A 17,673-nucleotide genomic window follows, 5' to 3' on the forward strand; every position below is an offset into this window, starting at 1 on the left:
GCTGGCCTGCTTCTGCAGTCTGACTCTAACCTGCTGAGAACACCATCTACATAGGGTTTTTTTTTCCCCTCAGAGAATCTACAGTCATTGTTTTATGGCTGATGCAAGATATAGGTTTTTTTTTTAAATCTAAAGAACAGATGGAATTAGCGTATAAGTTTTCTGATATGAGGCAAACTGTAAGCAGTCGGAATTAATGAAAGAACACAGGGTTCTCATTCTCCTGATGAATCTTGAGTTTGATCAAGTTGGAGCAGTGGTTCTCAGCTGGGACAGCTGTGCCCCCAGGGGGCATTTGGCGATGTATGGAGATGCTTTGGGTTGTCATGAGTGTGTGGGTGGGTGCTACCAGCATCTAGTGGGTAGGGGCCAGGGATGCTGTTAAACAGACCATAATGCATAGGACAGCCCCACAACAAGGATAATCTGGCCCCAAAGGTCAAAAGAGTTTTGGTTGAGAAACCCCCAGGGTTAGGGTCAATCTAATTTAAGGTAGGCCTTTTCTCCTCTTTGGACTTGAGGTTTATCCTGCTCTCTCTGGGTTTCTGGGATGGCTAGTAAACGCAGCGTATGGCACTTTTGGGAGGGCAAACTCTCACCACATGCAGCATCCCTCCCGTACCAGAGAGCTGCTAACTCTGGAGGAAAAGGCAACCAGCAGGTGAGGGGACAATAGGAGCCTATCTGAGTGAGTTTCTTCCTTGTATCTTACACGCTCAGTGAGGCAGGAGTGCAGAAAGGGACTACTTAACCTGTTTAGCTAAAATGACTGGAACACTGGATCAGCATTTCCTTGCTTTCTTTTGCTTGGAAGAAAAAGGATTGCAAATAAACTCCAAATTGTCTAAGAATGTAATAATTTTCTTCTCGTTTCTTGATAATGTGAGATTTTGCTTTTCTTGTATGAACGCTAAAGTGACCTGAGAAGTGAAGAGGGTGAGTGCAAGATAAATCTGGAATGCAATAGGGACTCCAGTGTTATGGTTATAAAGCTGCGTATTTCCACAGAAATTAAGTGGACACATTGCAGCTGAGCTAGGTGTGCAGTTTCCACAGGAGTACTCTATCTAATGCAGGCAGGAAATCTCCAGGAAACTTTGATGTTTAAAGGCTTTAATATTTCTTCAATGCAAAGAGCTTTGTTTTTAAGGACTTCACTAAATATGTAAACTTTACAAGAATTTTAGACTTCCAATAAATTTATGAAATCATGTCAAAACTCCTAATATTTTATATATACTAGCACTTTAAGAAAGCTTTCCAGGCTGGGAGAAATGAAAGTACAGGTTCCATGGTCACCAGGAAACCCTGTTTACAAGAGCCATAATTTGAACTTTGTAATCTGCAGAAATATACTACAGAAATTGAAGTAATTAGTGCTGCACTGGTAAATCTTAAAATGGTTTTCTACTTGGAAAAGGTCTCTCCCAAAATAAAAACAATTGCTCAGGTTATAAAAGCAGTTTAAAAATAAAGTTTGAACATAACAGGTACAAACTGAAAAGTTATTTATCTTTTTTTTTTAAAAAAGTGTCTGTATTAACAAGGAGGCTATTCCAATATAACACAGAAGACTACATAAATTATTCAAGCTCTTAGTACTTTTAAAGAAAATCCTTTCCTATCTATTTTTGTGAATTTGGGGGTATAAGAGAAGGTTATGTCTTCTATATGGGGGGTGATATAAATTATTACAGTTCATTCTTTCCATAAAGGAAGCATCTTTAAGCGGCTTTGAGCCAGACACTGTGGAGGACACTCAGAACACACCAACAAATAGAAGAGATAAAAATTCTGCCTTTGTGGAGCTAATATTTGGGAGTGGGGGTGGGGCACACAATTCATACAAAAAATAGAATTTTTTCACAAAGGCTAAATTAAATGGAACTTCCTAAATTCTTGACACTTGCCTTACAGAACAGCTCAATGACTACCCAACACCATGATTTCAGAGTAGGTGAATCTAAACCTGAGTATACAAATTACAGGGAGCTGTAATTTAAGAAACTAGTATCTTTATAGATTGCTTTTTAAAAATTCCAGACAATATTACATATTATGACAACCAAGAGTCACTCTACTTCCATTAGCTGAATGTTTCAAGATACCACATTTCTGCCAATTTTAAATAACAATTGCATTATTTTTAATGTAAATTTTGTTTTCTAAAGTTCCTAATTCCCTTTGTACCAGCAGAATAGTGAGGCAATTAGTTAATAATTTATATTTACCTAAAAACTAATAAAGAAATTAAAATTCAAATGGAAAAAACATCTCGTCACCTGACAATCCCCACGGATGAGCTGCTGGGTCTTTTTTTGAATACTTGTTCTTAAAGCTCAAATTATGATGGTAAAATCAATTGATGTATTAGGATACCTGATATGTTTGATAACATTTGAAAACTACAATTTTAAATCACTAAATATATTGCCAGTTAAATATACTGTTTGGAATGACGTGTGTGCTTGTACGTGTGCATCGAGATATAGTGAGGTCAATCAATCAACACTTGTATATAACTGAGGAGACAAGACTAACCACTCACAGAAAAGTAAATTGATCTTTGGGATGCAATCTCTTCTCAATAAAGAGGAATCTTGATTCATCTTGACCTCTGTATAGTCTGTCCAGAAGTCAAAGCTTATTGCTCTCACTGGAGTATGAAGTCCTGCTTTTCTTTCTCACTTTTTCCTGACTCTCTTGACTATGGACAATTGTGAAAACAGTGAGGGCTGCACGCTCTTGGAGGAGCTTACATTTCTCACAGCCCTCATGTAACCCATGTTGGGCTGTTTTGGAAATATACTTCCTTTGGTGAATAACACGGTCAAGGTTATCTATGGTCAGTCATCTTTCTCAGACTGAACAGTCCCTTATGGTGGCTCTTTCCCACACTGTCCCTGTCCTGGATCAGGCCCCACATTGTAGAAGGGACTCTAAAGACTGTCAGGGTTTCAGAGAGCCTCTTGGTAGCTCCAAAGTGCCTTCATCTTGCTCCTGTGTCCCATGGCCTGGTACACACCAACAAGAAGGGATGCCAGGGAAAATCGTATGTGGGTAGCATGCTCCAAATTTACCAGTGTAGCTCATCAGCACTGTGTGAGTTGTTTGACCCGTCCATTCATGCTGTGGGAAGTAGCCATAAAGACAACGAGAGCAGCTTACCTACGGATGGGGCTGTGGGGTGGGAGGCAGGCATTTATAAGCATATTCACATTAGTTTTATTCAAATGAGAAAAAATGGGTTTTCATGTGAATGCTTTAGTAACTTCACTGGGTATAGAAGATGCATGCAAAGGCTAACACAATGACTGTCAAAAAGACTTCTGAAATATTTTATTTCCAGATTTGGTACATTAAGTGTGTCTATTTGTAACAGGAGTCCATAATTTCCAGATTGGATTGTAAATAAAGCTGTAAAGCCCTACACATTCATCAATGCCTTCACTGTCTTGTCCACAATCAGAAGAGGTGGTAAAATGTCCAAATGGAACTGTGAAAAATAACCTAGCCAGGAATTTTCAGAAACTGGACTGAAGTGGCTGGATTCCCTACCTATAAATGTAACCATGAGAGTTGTGACAAACAAAAATCTGGGATCTTCACCTAAACAACTGAGTAGGCTTCGGAGGCTTCTGGTTACATCCCCAATGGTAGGACATTCCATGCGAGAGGAAGCTGTGTTCTTTTGAGAAATAGCTAAGTCTTGCACACTGATGGAAAGCACTGATGAAGGTGTCAGTGCATCTCATTCCCAGGTTCACTCTGCAGTTCAGCAGTCCAAACATCACTTCAACCTTCCTTCAAGGGACTCTAAAGTTCTGCTTGCTACTAACCTGCCGAGGATTCCCAGTTTCTTCAGTAGGAACACGCTGGCCCCAACGACTTCACACCTTCTAACTAAACTCAGTTTTCCTCTAAACACAGGAATGGCTAATTTGCTGCTTTCCACTTAAATTTCAGACTCAAGATGGTCACTGCACAGGCAGGTCCTGCTGGCATCCTGAGACTACTTGGAAAGGCAATCTGCTCTAACCACAGCCTGCTAATGAGTAACATTCAGTGCAGTGTTCTAGAATTAGCCAATCATCATCCAAAGCTCTGAGTTCCATCCTGCAAAAAGGGATGAGACACAAGAACACCTCCAAATAGACAGCTCTCAACCTATCTCCAAGGTCTCACTTCTAGCTTTGTTTCTACTTGGATATTTATTTTGTCTCTCCCCTAAAAACCTGCCTTTGCCCTCAAACAATACGGTTTGGCTTTGTTCACCTCTGAAGTGGGTCCTGATACCACAGTCTTACTGTACTAATAAACTTGTCAAAAACTGACTTGACCGCTTTATTGATGGAAAGCAATTCCTCACTTGAAATCTATCACATTGCAGAGGCTGAGGAGGATTACACATCCTTCCTCCCCTGAGAGCAATAGGGCATGTCAATGAGCAAGTACCTTAATGCCAGAAAGCTGCTGCTCTATTCTACTAGAACATTCTGGTCTTGTCATAGGGACTCAACCAGAAGATAAAGATGACTCAGTATCAGATACTGACCTTCCTTGAAAATGACAGGCCAAACCTAATAACTTCTGCTATGTTCTTATCTATGGGAACACAAAACTGAGTGAAAAACTCCAACCTTTCTCCATCTTTCTTATCAGTGTGCAAGACTTGGCTATTTTTAAAAAGTGTATCTGCTCTCCCACGCTACTAGCCACCGAGGCAGAAACACTAGCAGTGCCTTTCATCTGGGTTGATGTGTGTGACAGCCGAAGAGAAAGGAGTTACAAAAAGCCTCCTTCAATGTTTAAGGTATGGCATGAGCCTAACCTCTTACGTTCACTTATCATTAGAAAAATATGGAGAGCCTAAGATAATTATGCTATGTATGACAGAGATGGAACTTTCTCTTGGGAACCCAGTGTTTTTACGTGTCCTCTGCATTATATCGAAGATGGTCTTTTCAGAGTATGATGCCACGGATTTCTAGGTAAAATGTGCAACTTTAAGAAAGACAGTATTGTAATAATATTGAGAATGACAATCTACATGTAGCGTTAATGCTTAAACAATGTTACCTAAGAACACGGGCTTTAATGACTTCTCATAAACTCTCTTACCTGCATAGTAAATGAGAAGGGCACAGGATGCATTTAGAAATGGATTGGGGAGGAAATCTGAAGAGCAAAGGATAATGGATTTTATGCAGACCTAAATTTAGTATCTTAAGTGTTGCCAAAGAGGCAACAAAAAGAAAATTTGTAGAAGCAGAGTATTATGTGCCTCATATTCCATTTATTAGAAGTTTTCTTCTGTCGTTTTTTTCCCCTTTTTATAAGCAGCTTACTCAGGCTTGCTCTATTTGGTGCTAACCAATGGAAGATCACTGCTCAGTCTTGAGAATTCAGCTAGAATAAAGAATTTCAGAAACAAGGAAAAAACTTACTCCTTCACAGAAGAGTAGACACTTCTTGCTTCGTAGTAAAGTTCTTTCTGATAAAGCAGTAAATTGGGAATAATCATGAAGGTATTGATCTTGGTCGGCTCTCCAGTGTGGAAATTTGCATGTAAACTGTTTTCTGATTAACAAAGAAGTCTTTAAAGATGTTTGTGCGATCCCTTCAGAAGTCATGGTTAAAGCTTTAAAATGCAACCTTTAACCTTGAAAATGCTGCTTTCTAACTTGCCTTATTTGCTAATTTGTTGTCCTGGTAATAATATTTAAGTAGTATCTGTGATTTTTTTTCCTGAAAAAATAAACACTTTTAAAGTTTTATTTCTTGGTTGGCCAGAAAAACTTGATATTCGTCTCTTTTCCCTTCATGCATACAGCATAAATAAATGGTATATTCCTTGTTCAAAGTTTGAGGAGTCTTAGTCACTTATCACACCCAAAGTCAGCAATGGGTAAGAGACACAAAAGCATGAGACAAACTCATCTGCTAGAGAACGAGAGAGAGTAACTATTTTAAAAGACGTTTAAAAAGTTAAAAGCATGAAACAAACTCATCTGCTAGAGAACGAGAGAGTAACTACTTTAAAAGACATTTAAAAAGTTAAGTCCATGCAAACATTAATTCAGAATTGTTTTTTCCTCTTCTTCCTAAACTGGAGAGGTCAGATCTTGGTTTAACTCAATCGGCCTCATTACTGTCTTGCTGCACTTCAATCCTTATGTATTGGGCACTCTGGTGTTCACAGGCAACTCTGCTCTGCTTCTTAGCCACAGACTGGAGTCCCCACCTCATTGACCCACTTAATACATGTATTAGATTGACACTCAGTAGCCGAGTCTTTGTTATAATAGATAAATCCTTATTCCCATTGTTGATAAAACCATCATTCTCAAGATTGGTTTGATACAAATAGGGCACATGTCTTTCTTCTTCAAACACAAAGCTCCAATTCCCCTAAGCTTTTCGGCTTGCTGTAATTCTACTTCTTGGCTTTGTTTTACCTTCAGCTGCCAGCATATTTTAAAAACCATGCAGACATACTGAAAAAACATCCAATGCAACTTAATGTAGGTGGATATGACTGGACTTTTTGCTGTGAAACTTGAGTCATGTTTGAGTAATGAAATAAACAAACTAAAATGCGGAGCAAGCATAAGAATCATCTCATATCATCTTTTATTCAGTTTTTTTTTTTTTTTTGAGACGGAGTCTCCATCTGTTGCCAGGCTGGAGTGCAGTGGCGTGATCTGGGCTCACTGCAACCTCTGCCTCCTGGGTTCAAGCGATTCTCCTGCCTCAGCCTCCCGAGTACCTGGGACTACTGCGCCACCACGACCAGCTAATTTTTGTATTTTTAGTAGAGATGGGGTTTCACCAGGTTGCTCAGGATGGTCTCGATCTCTTGACCTTGTGATTTGCCCGCCTCGGCCTCAGGAGTCAGCCACTGCCCCCGGCCTTATTCAGTATCTTTTAAAAAATGTTTTCAGCCAAGTAAAAGAACGATTCACCTTCATAACTTGCTGGCTCTCCAAAGGATGACTGGCACCATTCCATTTTTTAAAAACAGCTTTAAAAAAAGACTTTTCTGCTTGCCTTCCTAGAAAACGGTAATTTTCCTCTTGATTCAATGTTTATTGTAGAAAATAAAGTCAAAGAAAGAAATACAAATCATGTATAATTAAAAAGAGTCTTTTAAAACACATTGAATTCGAGAGTGCTTTATTCCCTGTAATGTGCCATACAAATGCAAAGCACGACTAAGAATCATCTTTGATAGCAGGTGGGTCTTTAATCTACTAAAAAATCTTCCTAGGGTTCATGTAGGTGTCTGCGGATGTTGCTACGTCCACAACTGTAGAAGCCAGCATAAGAAAACAAAAAACAAAAGCCACAGTGCTAAAAGGGAAGCACAGAAGTCCTCGAATATAGTTGCCATCGGAATATCCAGGAGTCCCTCTCAGAAAGATCCTCCTATACCTCTGTGATACCGCCTAATAGCCATTCACCCAAGTGGGGAACCAGCTGATCCCAAAAGCCCCTAGGGAAGGAGCAGCCCCTTCTTTCCACCGCTAGTTCTCACCCATAAACAACTTTTGCTTTCATATAGAAGTGAAATCTGTTTTTCTGTACTCAATAATTACTCAAAATAAATGAAATCCCTTGCTGCATGACAGACCTTCAAATATTTGAAGACAATTAGGACACAGCCACTTCCGTGCCCAAATCCTTCTGCAGGTTGAAACATCAAAACTGAAGATGTGGAAACTGGTGTCATTAAGCTAGCACCTACCTAGCCGGGATGAAACTTCAATCTGACTCAAACATTTACTGCAACATTGGTGTGTGAAGATACAAAGTCACCTAGTCACTGCCCTTGAAGGACATGGAATTCAGTAAATTCAGTAGATATAATTAATCTTAGTTACCAAATGTGTGCCTACTATGTATTAGAAACTATTTATGGCTGACCTTGTTCCAGATAGAAGGAAAAAAGTTCCATGACTTTTCTTGCCAGAAATACGAGAAAATGCTTTTTTAACATAAGTATTTTTTAAAAGCATCAACATTTTATTAACGTTAGTATCGTTGCAAAGGCATCCTACCAATTAGGTAATTATGTTGAGATCAATTTATCCAAAGATAACTGGATAAGTTGAGATCAATTTATCCAATTTGGCAATTTATTCAACATGGCAGATGAAAGAGTTATAAACCCAAGATGAATGATTCATTTTTTAAAGAGTTAATAAAAATATCTAATTTCCAAAAAAACCTATTTGTTAGACTGATGTATTTAAAATGTGTTACAGTAAACATCTCACACAAATAATTGTCCTGTACTTTAGATCTTAAATGTACCTAAACTAAATTTACGGAGTAATTATAATACGCAGAGGAGTAACAAAACTATTTTAAGATTTTTCAGTGGTGTGTATGTATACGTACGCATACCCGTATATATAATCACGAGTTTTAAAGCCTTCTTCCAAGCATATTTCACATAAGATGAACAGTTAGCCAAAAGAATTACATACATTTCAAAACATCTTTGGAGGTAAAAGGCACTTTAAACGTTAGCATCTTTTTCCTTACAATGCAATAGAGAGAAAATGCATGGGAATTCCTGACGAGCAAAAAAAAAAGAAAAGTCGTTTTATCAATACCAATGCTCTTTAAATAAATTTCAAACGTAAAAGTTTTAAAATGGCAATCCTAGTTTTAATACTCTTACAGGTTTCTGGAACTGCGTAATATGTTAAAGTATAACAGCCTGGTAGCTTGTATTTTGTTATAAAACCGACTACTGCAACCTAAGCTACAGAGCACGGTTATATTTTCTCTCTGGCCGCCTAATTTTCCTTAGTGGACTAGATCGTACTGCTAAATACCAAAACTTGAAATGAAACAATACAGGTCAGCATGAAAACCTAAGTTAGAGAAACTCACTCGCCGTAGCAGACGGCAGCCCAGTAGCCAAGCCTGGAGCTCTGCTGCGTTTGTGCATTCTGCTCCGTTTCACGAATCACAGGCAAATCGTTACTGAGAGTAAACTAAAGCCGCATCAAAGCTTCAGGAAGGGGCTGGCAGGTAGTGTACTTACGGAAAGGCTACCAGGACGGGAGGCGATACAACTTGTCAGGGAGGGTCTGTAAGGTTCCCCGGGTGGTAACAAGCATTTAAAAAGGCGATGTGGATTCAGACGGCCTCCTCCCCACAGCATCCCAGACAAAGCCGGGCTAGGCCCCGGGGCGCTCCTGGTGCACCTGCAATGCGGATCCCTCGCCCTGCGATCCCACCCCGGGGCAGACAGGAGCGCCCCGGGACCGGCCTCTCCTCCCCCTTGGCACTGGGGTGGGCGCGCGCCGCGGCCGGTCGGCACCCTGGACTGGAGCCCGGGCCGGGGAGCCCCCTCCCCAGAAAGGGCCGGCGGACCCCGCGGGGGCGGGCGCGGGGGTCGCCGAGCCTCAGGGACCCTCTTTCCCCCACTCCGCCGTCTCCCGAGTTGCCTTCGCCCGGGGCCACCCCTGCCCCTGGGGGAGCTAACGTGGCTCCCAAGCCCCGGAGGTGGGGCAGGAGGACCCCGTGCCCCGTCTCCCGGCGGGGAGGGTTTTTAAAGTCTTCGCCACGAACTCCCGTCCCTGCCCGGCCCCTCCGTCCCTGCCCGGCCCCTCCGACCCCGCCGGCGCTGCCAGGTGAGCGGGGCCGGACTCGACACACCCCGGGCCCCGCCTCACCTGCGGGCGCCGCCGTCGCGTTCCTTCAGGCGGCTGCCCTCTTAGGCTCGGTCCTCCCGGCGGGCGGCGGCGGGGGCCCGTGGCCCATGGGCTGGGCGGGGCGCGGCGGGCGGGGCTGCCTGGGCTCGGGCGCTGCCCGGGCCGGGCCGCCGAGGGAGGTCAGTGGGCACCGCCCGCCCGGCGCATCTCGCCCGCTCCCACCCGAGCGCTAGCCGCGGTGCACCCTGGGAGCGGGGCCGGCGGCTAGGCCTGGCCGCGCTGACCCGGCAGGCTAGGCGCCGGCGCGGCGGCGGGTCTGTCTGCCGGGCTGGGCGGGGGCGGCGGGCCGATATTCACTTGGCGAGGCGGGGCGACGCCCCCTTCCGCCCGGCTGTGGCGGGGCAGGGGCGAGGGACAAGGGGAAGGGAGGGTCAGGCCCGCGGGACGCAGGCGCACAGCTCAGGTGCGGCCGCACTGCGGTTGCCCTGGGTAACGCGGCCGCGGGGGGGGGCGCGGGGAGGAGCGAGGGAGGCGAGCGGGAGCGCGCGCGCCGGGCGCTGGGGTGGGGGATGGCCGGGCCCGGCCGGGCCGGGGCTGGGGGGCGGGGGCGGAGGCGGGCGGTGGGGGCGCGGGCCGGGTGGCCGCGCATGCGTGCGGCCCCCGATCCCCCGGGGCTCCCCGGCCTCGTGCGTGCGCACGCGCGCTGTCCCCCGGAGGCGTCTGGGTGTGCGGAGCGCGCGCGCGCGCGGCTCGGAGGCGCACCTGTGAGGTGTCCCTGAGGAGAGGGAGGTGGGTGCGCGGCGCCCGCGGCCTGGGGCGCTGACTCCCCTCACTTGGAGTGAGTTCTCGGCGGCCGGGCTGCAGTCTTTCTTTCCTTCCCGGAGGGAGGCGGGGGTCGGGGGCCAGGGAGCGGGCTGGGGGTGGGAAGGAGGTGGAGTGGATTAAAGAAAAGAAAAACAACCCATCCCGGAGGATGGGCCTCGGGCCGGCCCGGTCCTTGGGGATGGCGGGGAAGGTCAGAGCGGCTCCGCGCAGCCGGGCGGGTCCCGGGCTGAGAAGCCGCCCCTCGGGCCTCGGGCGGTCGGCCGCGGGCCCGCAGTGCGGGGGAGCGGGGCCGGGGGGCGCAGATGGCGGCCGGTGCGAGCGAGGGCTGGGCAGCGGGCAGGGCGAGGCCGGGCGAGGCCCCTCGGGAGCCGGACTCCCGAGCCAGGCTCCATTGTTGTTGGAGCCGAGGGAAGGGGGAGCGCGGCCGCCCTCGTCGCCCGTGGAGCCGCGCCTTGGAGCCCTTCCAGGCGGGTCCCGGGAGAGGCGGTCATGGCCGCGCCAGGGGACCGGGGAGCCGGGCGGCTGCGGAGGAGCCGGCTGCATGGGGTGCTGTGTGTTTTTCAGGGCGCCCTGCGTCCGGCAGAGGAGGCGAGCATCCCGCTCAGGTGATGAGGAACCCCTCGCGCACCCAGCGCAGAAGGCTGCTGCCGCCGGACGCCTCCATTGTTTGACCACAACAAGGGCCGGATTCTCACCCAGGTAAACTGGCTGCCGGCGCTGTCCACTTCCCTCGGACTCCCGCCTCCGCGGGCGTTCTCACCCCTTCCAGGACTCGACTGCAGTTTTCTCACTGTCCCCGGCTTCTCATGAACTCCGTATACCCCCCTCCCAGACATTTTCCCGTCCGGATCCATCTCTCCGCCACATCACCTCTCATTTCCCCCAGAACTCAGCTCCTTTGTGAAACCTTTCTTGCCGAACTCTAACAACTAAATCTCCCCGGGAGCCTACTCCGAACTGAACTGTTCTGGTTGCTAGATTGCTTACGGGCTGTCTTATTCCAACAAAGGAGACCAGATACTGAAAAAAGATTTCTGAGCTATTGCCTTCTTCAAGGAACGTTTTCTGATATTTACAGTTTATTGTTTTCACAAGATGGAACAGTTTTTAGGCATTTTGGCTTCTTATTTAGAGAGGGCTCCTATTTCCTTCATAGACGCATAGTTTTTTAGAGCAGGAAATTGACCTTGTTCAACCCGCAGGTTAATTTAAAATTTAAAAATTAATTCTGTATTAGCAGAGTAGTACATTTTCTTTGTAAAAACAGCATATCACAGAGATGGCATTTTGTCTTTGACTACCAACCTCTGTCTTCAGGGATGCCGACTATTATGTGTGTGGTGTTTATCCTAGATCTTTTGGAGTACTTTTACGTGTATGCACTTAGCATCATTTTTGACTGCTTTAACAAGGACTGTTGCACCGTCACTTTCAATGTTAGCATATAATGCTTCAAGTCATTTTTTAACCCCTGCTGCACCACGTTCCATAGTTTCAGTATATCATGGTTTAGCCATTTCCCAAATTGATAGCAGTTTAAGTTTTAACTTTAAAACAGCTTTTTCGCTGGTGGTGGTTCTCTGATGAGATGAAATTTCGGTGATAGGAGCACAGATCTACGCTAATTATCGAGATTCGGCATTTATGATGAAGTTCTCTTTTGGTTAAGAAATTTACATGTGGAAGCAGCCACCCCTCCCCTATGGTAGTTCTGACTCTAGCACTTAGAAGTTGTGTGACCTTGGGGAGGACATTGAATCACACCAAACCTCGGTTTTCTTTTCTGTAAATGGCCTGCTCTGTCTGCTCCATAGAGTTCAGTGATACAGTGCGTATGTTTTGTGGAATGTAAAGTAGTATACATAAAGGTTGGTTTTATTAGCCTTTGTGATCCAAAAATTATTTGCAATATCACTTATATTTTTTGACCAGATGTGTATCATATCACAGAGCACTACAGATAGTCAACTTTGAATGCTTTTTAATTTGTGACTTTTTAAATTAATTTTTATCAAGTACTGACAATACATTAGTCTTCTTAAACAATATTTGGCAAAGCATTTTTTCCTAGGGCTTTCTTTTCTTCCTCTTCTTTAAAAAAAAAAGAGAGAGAGAGAGATAGGGTCTCTTTCTGTTGCCCTGGCTGGAGTGTAGTGGCATGATTCTAGTTCACTGCAGCCTGGGACTCCTGGGCTCAAGTGATCCTCGTGCCTCAGCTTCCCCACTAGTTAGGAATGACTACAACCATGTGCCACCACACCTGGCTGATTTATTTTATTTTTGTAATGACAGGCTCTTACTATCTTGCCCCAACTGGTCTCAAACTCCTGGCCTAAAGCAGTCCTCCCAAAGTGTTGGGATTACAGGTGTGAGCCACTGTGCCCAGCCCCTAGTGCTTTTACATATCTTAAAAAATAAGGCATATAAATTAGTTGACTGTGAATAAACATATTAGCAAACTGAACACTAGACAATACTCGCACTATAATATTTAAGCTTATTTCCTTAGAGTTGTAAGTTGTACATGTATTTTTCTGTGGCAGCAGCAGATTCAGATTAGCTTTTATGTCCTTCAGGGAAAAGGGATTGTTACTAAATTTGCAGGCTGTATCAGAGTTTTAATATTGAGGTTTAATATTTTAATCATTTAAATAATGATTGAATGATGTGATGGGTAACATTTTAAGATGTATGAGATACGATTAGGGGCTTTGTACGTATTTTTCTTTCTTTCAGATATATATGAGTGCCTGTAGTGTGGCCAGCAAAATCAACTTATTTTGTTCTCTTGAAGCTTATGATTTATGAGGGGGATTGGAATTTAAACACAATCACAACTACACGTATGATCACAAACTGGTATCTGCTGTGAAAGTTAAGAAGCACCTGCTAAGAGGGAGTATAAAAAAGGGGAGACCAAATTTTAGAGTGGAGAGAAGGGGCCTAGGAAAGGCTTTTCTGTATAAATAAGATTTAAGCTGAGATTTGAAGAGTGTGTAGGTGTTAGTGTGGAGGAAAGTGGGGGATAATTTTCCAGGCAGAGGAACAGCATGTGGGAAGGCTTCAAAGTGGGGAAAAAGCTTTGCCCATCCCAGGAACGGAAAGAATGAATGTGGATAGACTATGGAGGTGAAGGGAAAGAGTGGCTAGGCCAGGGGCCAGATCAAGTAGGGTCATGTAGGGCAGATTAAAGTGGTTGAATTTTATCCCGAGTGAAATGGGAAACCATGATATGGGTTGGGATTTACGAAGAGGAGTGACATAATCAGATTCGTATCTTTAAACAGCCACTCTAGTCGTTGCATGCAAGATGTGGGGGCGTGTTGGGGGTGGAGAGTAGAAGTGGGGAGACCAGGTTGGCCATCTCAGAGGGCTGTCTGGAAGAGACGTGAGCTTTCCCTTGGAATTCACATTGACCTCAGGTTACCAGCTACACTAAGGTCAAATCAATGTTTGATTAAAAAAAAAAGATCCTGGCCGTGCACAGTGGCTCACACCTGTAATCCCAGCACTTTGGGAGGCAGGTGGATCATGAGGTCAGGAGACCGAGACCATCCTGGCTAACACAGTGAAACCCTGTCTCTACTAAAAATACAAAAAAATTAGCTGGGCGTGGTGGCAGGCACTCGTATTCCCAGCTACTCGGGAGGCTGAGGCAGGAGAATGGCGTGAACCCGGGAGGTGGAGCTTGCAGTGAGCGGAGATCATGCCACTGCACTCCAGCCTGGGCAACAGAGGGAGACTCTGTCTCACAAAACTAACAAACAAAACCCCCACAAATCCTTGTTTCTAATTTTTAAGAAGTGGGGATAAATAAAAGCAATAAAAAGGTACTTGGTATGCAAAAAGTACACATAAATGTTAAACTAGTTGTCTATACTTAAAAGTATCAGAGAGTCAAACTAAAAATTGGGACATTATTTAACAAGGTTTGTATGTTTTGACAAAGCGGTAATACATGAGATAGGAGTGAAGTGAAGCTCTAAAATGAAGGGAAATATTTGTAGATGCTATTTACTATGAAAACAATAACAAAAATTATTAGACAAAAAATTGATGGAGTGACCATGTATTAGTATATGTATAAAATTAATAGCTTTCTGAATACCAGAAATAACCTACTAGAACCTAAAATGGCCAAAAAAAAAAAAAAAAAAAACCCTAAACAAGAAACTGGCTCTGACCAGGTTGCAGCAAAACAAGTGAACCGTGTAGGCACAACCTTATAGAGTCAAGTGTGCGCTCTGTGGAGGAGACCATAAAGTATCCTGAAAGGTCTGAAGGGGTACCTTGAACGGAAAGAGAGGCCATTTTCGGGCTGTGATGTCTGCATGTTATGGAGATGTTCATTTTGGGGTGAATGTGGTAGAATAATTATGAGTAATGAGGTGAGACAAATATATTTAAACATATTATAGAGCCACATTCATTAAAACAGTATCATTCTGGCTGTAAAATATCCATATAGGTCACTGGAACTTATTCAGCACCCCAGAAATATACTTTTTTATATGGAAATGTCATAAATAATAATGAAATCATGACAAATGCCCCCTGAGTCTAAAGAAAATGTAAGTAAATACTAAACATCTGGAAAGAGGAGTTTTACATGCTAAGGTGGATGGAGCACATGCTTTAGACTCAGATGTATCTAAAGCGGAATCTTTTAAGTGAGGAAAATTATCCCCACTTTGCAGGTGTTATGAGAGTAAGAGATAAAGGACCAGGCACCTACAGGGCACTCAAATCTGTAAGTAGCTGCTGCTATTAGAAACAATAGAGAAAATAATAATTAAAAATTAGTGTATTAGACTACATAAAAATTTATTCTTTAGGAAGAGAAGGGAAAAAAAAAAACCCGGATCATAAAGTGGAAAATATTTGTGGCAAATGATAAGCTAAGAGTTAGTATTTTCAGTATGCAAAGAACTCATCCAAATTGGTGAAGAAAATAATGAAGATCCACACACAGGTGGTTATAGGATGTGAATAGACGGTTCGCTGGATAGAAATATAACTTGTGAAACATTGGAAAAGCTGTGTAATTCATTAATAATCAAATCACTAATTACCGTATAGAAAAGTTAGATTCTGTTCTGAATAGCAGCAAAACTAGAAAACATTTACAAGTAAGACATAAATGTACCAAAGCTTTATGAAGAGAAGTAAAAACTTTTACCTAAATGATTTAAAAGCTAACCTAAATAAATGGGCAGACTTGTTCCTGGAGGGGAAGGCATCATTGTAGATTGCAGTACTCTCCAAATTAAACTATGATTTCAATGTAATTACAATTGAAATCCCAGTGGGAATTCTTTTGGACACTTGATAAATTGCTTCTAAAACTCTTTTGTAGTAGTAAATGTCCTAGAATGGCCAAAAAATGACAAACGTTTTTAATGGAAAAGTAGTGTTGGGGGATTTGCTATATGAGAAGTCAAAGCATACTGAAATGCTGCAGTAATATAAATGGTGAACACAAGAATAGACAGATTGACGCCTGGAGCAAAGTAGAATCCAGTAACAGACCCATTTTTATATCGGAATTTAGTATATGATAAAGTTGGTGTTTTGCAACAGTTGGGAAATTATAATTCAGTATGTTGTATAGGGATAAATGGCTCTTTATTTAGAAAGAAAGATCCTACTTCATCACATTCAGAATAACTTAGATGGATTAAGGAACTAACTAAAAAAACCTATAAAAGCATTAGAAGGAAATATAAGAGAATTTGTTATGTAGAAGGATACACTGGAAATTATGTGTTTTAGGTAGGCCATTTAGGTAAGACCAAGACCTAAAATCATAAATGAAAGGATTGATAAATTTGACTATAATCACAGTTGATAATTCTGTGACAAAAAGCGTTACAGAGTGACAGACTGGGAAAACAACCTGTAGCATGTATAAAGAATAAATAGAATTAACAAATTAGGTAATGAATTGAGGATATGAATAGTTCTTAGAGAGAGAAAAGTGTTCAAACAGTGAAGAGAAATTCAACCTCATTGTGATTAGGAGAATGGAAATTTAAAAACTAGATTTTTTTGTTGGGAGGAGGGCATCAGGCAAAAATTAAAAACTATCCAGCGATGTAAAAGAGGCACTTAATACATTGTTGGGACATAAAATTGTTCCAAGTTTTTAGATGGCAATTTTGGCAGAATTTTATCAAAATAAAAGTACACGTTGATTTAGCAGCTACACTTCAAGGAATCTGTGCTATTTTCATAGGAGAACATACGCTAATATAAACAATGTGTATTGCAGCGTCTTTTATAATGAGGAAAAATTGAAGATAATCACAATAAATTTTGGTACCCCTATACTGTGGAATATCAAGTAGCATTTTGTTTTTTGTGGGATTTTTTGTTTGTTTTGTTTTGAGACAGGGTCTTGCTCTGTTGCCTAGGCTGGAGTGCAGTGGTACGGAATGTGGTTCAGTGTAGCCTCAGCCTCCTGGGCTCAAGTGATCTGCCTCAGCCTCCCAAGTAGCTGGGACCACACACACACACACACCACTACACCTGGCTGATTTTTTAATTTTTTTGTAGAGACGGAGTCTCACTACGTTACCCAGGCCAGTCTTGAACTCCTGGCCTCAAGTGATCCTCCCGCCTTGGCCTCCCAAAGGGTTGGGATTACAGGCATGAGCCACCATGTCTAGCCTATTAGTTTTTTATATAGAGAGGTAGATTTGTATGTACTGACATAGCCTGTATGGATGTCTAGAATATACTGTTGAGCCAAAAAAGCAAGCTTAATCTCATTTTTTGTAAGATACGAAACAAAATAATGAAGGGTGAGTGTGTGTGTATATATATATATATATTCTGAATAAGAATTAGAAAAAGACTAGAATACCTGAAAACATTTAATTCTGATTACTTCATGGGAAAAGCCTAGGGGAGACTGGTTTTTCATATCACATGTGTTTGCATTGCTTCAGTTTTTTTTTACAATGGGCATTTACTTTTGTAATGAAGATGTTACAATTTCTCACCAATTTCATAAAGGTCTAGATTTAGACAAAAATATACAGTGCCTAGTACCTAAAAGGATGTGGTAAAAATGACACACTCTTATGTTACATTGGCCATATGTGTCAAGAGTCTTAAAATTATTTACATTTCTTGATGGTCTAGGAACCATCAAAAGAATATTTTTAAATACAGA

The 17,673-nt window shown here is 43.0% G+C and overlaps 1 protein-coding gene across 6 annotated transcripts in view; it reads right to left on the bottom strand.

The window, feature by feature from the left end:
• The window catches only part of CCDC92 (coiled-coil domain containing 92), a 36,185-nt gene extending 26,354 nt beyond the window's left edge, over nucleotides 1–9,831 (bottom strand). Inside the window, exon 1 of one of the 6 annotated variants that reach the window (XM_019038447.4) lies at nucleotides 9,693–9,831. The gene's annotated coding sequence lies outside the window, so the exon portion shown is untranslated. Of the gene's footprint in view, nucleotides 1–8,904; nucleotides 8,996–9,058; nucleotides 9,231–9,692 lie in introns of those variants that run through there. The other 5 variants (XM_004054119.5, XM_019038448.4, XM_055358374.2 and 2 more) reach the window with 5 other exon arrangements.
• Nucleotides 9,832–17,673: the final 7,842 nt, after the last annotated feature.

Source organism: Gorilla gorilla, chromosome 10 (genome assembly GCF_029281585.2).
Source record: "Gorilla gorilla gorilla isolate KB3781 chromosome 10, NHGRI_mGorGor1-v2.1_pri, whole genome shotgun sequence".
NCBI lineage: Eukaryota > Metazoa > Chordata > Mammalia > Primates > Hominidae > Gorilla > Gorilla gorilla.